Source organism: Arachis hypogaea, chromosome 2 (assembly GCF_003086295.3).
Source record: "Arachis hypogaea cultivar Tifrunner chromosome 2, arahy.Tifrunner.gnm2.J5K5, whole genome shotgun sequence".
Classification (NCBI taxonomy): Eukaryota; Viridiplantae; Streptophyta; class Magnoliopsida; order Fabales; family Fabaceae; genus Arachis; species Arachis hypogaea.
The window spans coordinates 28776265-28779257 of record NC_092037.1 but is presented as its reverse complement, the minus strand read 5'-3'; the positions used below and the strand labels follow the sequence as shown (position 1 = coordinate 28779257).

General features: G+C 38.9%; 1 non-coding gene across 1 annotated transcript; it reads left to right on the top strand.

The window, feature by feature from the left end:
* The first annotated feature begins 2326 nt into the window (after positions 1-2326).
* On the top strand, positions 2327-2434 carry LOC112767167 (small nucleolar RNA R71). Its single transcript, XR_003184757.1, has one exon. It is a non-coding gene; the product is annotated as a small nucleolar RNA R71 (small nucleolar RNA).
* The last annotated feature ends 559 nt before the right edge of the window (positions 2435-2993 follow it).

Genomic DNA, 2993 nt, shown 5'->3' with positions numbered 1-2993 from the left:
CAGTTTAACCTTAAACTGGAGCTTAAACGTGTTATATGGAACAGCTTGACCATGCCTTCTTCAAACATAAATAACTTGAGCTACAAAACTCCAAATGAGGTGATTTAAAATGCATTGGAAAGAAGACATCTAGAGCTTTCCAAGCATATATGGCATGCATGGTGGATACTAAAAATTGAGGGAGAAAACAGCCCCGTAATGTGCATAGAAGAGCATAGTACCAATATGCAATCAGGCCAGCTGACCTCTTCACCTTCCATGGAGTATAAATCGAGTTGTAGAACTCCAAATGATGCGCTTCCAGTTGCATTGGAAAGTAGACATCCATAGCTTTCCAACGAGGTATAATAGTCCATATTTGGCATCAAATTGGCAAGGTTGACAAGAGAACAAAGTGACGACTCAAGAAAGGGAAGTGTTTCCACGTTTAACCTCCAGTTTGACCTCAAACTGGAGGTTAAACGTGTTCGATCCTAATTGCCTCCAGAGCTTGTTTTCTTCATTTCCAAGTTTAACCTCCAGTTTAACCTTAAACTGGAGGTTAAACGTGTTCGACCAAGAATTGCCTCCAGGGTTGCAATTTTCATTCCCACGTTTAAGCTTCGGTTTAACCTTAAACTGAAGCTTAAACGTGTTCGATTAACTACCCTCCTGGGTTGCTTTCTTCCAATTCCACGTTTAAGTTTCAGTTTAACCTTAAACTGAAACTTAAACTTCAACTTAAACGCCATTTTTCAAAAGGGTTTTTGGGCCAAATATATTGAGGTTTAAGTTAGCATTTGAACACAAATATTAACTTAAACATAATATGGCATGAAACCCAATTGAATATCATGGTTTATGGGATTGGGCTTGAAGAATTGATGAGTCTGGAACTTCAAATTGTTGAGCCTTGTGTCATTACTTGTTTATCACTAAGTTTGCTCAATAAATGTGCAGAATTGGATCACAGCCTCATCAGGATTATGGACCATAAGCCTAAAGCAAAAGGAAATCAAGGAAAGGCCTCAAAGCCCAAGAAACACAACAGAAGCTCAATTTAGAAAGTGTATAAATAGGATAGAATTGAAGTTAGTTAGGAACCTTTGGACACTTGAGAATTTTCATACTATTGTAATTGAATTCTGAGCTATGATTCACTAAACCCCTTTCATTGGGTTAGGGAGCTCTATTGTAATTCAATGAATCAATAATAGTTTCATCTTCTTCTTCAATCTTTTCTCTTGAATTTTGTTAGAAAGCTTCTCGATCTAATTCCATTGGTTAGTTGTCTTGGGAAAGAAACTATCCATAATTGGAATCCTTCGGAACCTTGGGAAAGGAATGGAGGATTCATGCTAGAGAAGCTTTCTCACAGTGAATTGGATTGGGGTTTGGATGGATATTGTGACATGTAATCCTACCAAATTGTGGTTCATGAAACTGTGTGGTATAATCAGTGATCGAGCAATCATCTCTTCTTATGAACATTTAAACCAAGGGATTGGGAATCTGTTTGTTTTTAGAGAGAATTGGTGAGCCAAGGAATTGGGATCCAATCATATAAGATTGCCAAGCAAGATTCAATGAATGCATTGGTTGAGGAAGAGATGAAAATGTTTTGATTCGGAGATTTCAATATCTCCTGACCCCAATGAACCCATCTCTCTGATCTATCCTTTTCCATTTACATTCTGCAATTTCAATTTATGCAATCACCCCAATTCCCTTTTAATTTCAGCAATTTAACTTCTCGCACTTTAATTCTCGCAATTTAAGATTCAGTCATTTCAATTCCTTGCAATTTACATTTCCCGCCAATTTACTTTATGCAATTCACACCCAATTCTTGATTCCGCTCAACTAATCAAACTTCTAATTCGAATTGCTCATTCAACCAATCCTTGTGGGATTCAACCTCACTCTATTGTGAGTTTTTACTTGACGATAACCGGTGCACTTGCCGGAAGGAATTTTGCCGTTTGTGCAATTTCCCTTAATCGTAGCTATACCCAGTTATAGCGCATCAAGTACTGCCTGGTGCAGCTTGCATTCCAGACAGACTTTGAGAAATCATATTGATTTGCTGAGTCAATATTTTGTTCTGAGCCAATATGGCATTTAGAGTATCAATCTCAAGAACTCCTTTCTTCTGATTCGTCCCATTGTTCACAGGATTCCTTTCAGAAGTGTACATGAATTGGTTATTTGCAACCATTTTAATGAGTTCTTGAACTTCTGCAGGCGTCTTCTTCAGATGAAGAGATCCTCTAGCAGAGCTATCCAATGACATCTTGGACAGTTCAGACAGACCATCATAGAAGATACCTATGATGCTCCACTCAGAAAGCATGTCAGAAGGACACTTTCTGATCAATTATTTGTATCTTTCCCAAGCTTCATAGAGGGATTCACCTTCCTTCTGTCTGAAGGTTTGGACTTCCACTCTAAGCTTACTCAATTTTTGAGGTGGAAAGAACTTTGCCAAGAAGGCATTGACTAGCTTTTCCCAAGAGTTCAGGCTTTCTTTAGGTTGTGAATCCAACCATATCCTAGCTCTGTCTCTTACAGCATAAGGGAATAGCATAAGTCTGTAGACCTCAGGGTCAACCCCATTGGCCTTGACAGTGTCACAGATTTGCAAGAATTCAGCTAAAAACTGATGAGGATCTTCCAATGGAAGTCCATGGAACTTACAATTCCGTTGTATTAGAGAAACTAATTGAGGCTTAAGCTCAAAGTTGTTTGCTCCAATGGCAGGGATAGAGATGCTTCTCCCATAGAAGTCGGGAGTAGGTGCAGTAAAGTCACCCAGCACCTTCCTTGCATTGTTGGCATTGTTGTTGTTTTCAGCTGCCATGTCTTCTTCTTTTAAGATTTCTGTTAGGTCCTCTACAAAGAGTAGTGCTTTAGCTTCTTTTAGCTTTCGCTTCAAGGTCCTTTCAGGTTCAGGGTCAGCCTCAACAAGAATGCTTTTGTCTTTGCTCCTGCTCATATGAAAGAGAAGAGAACAA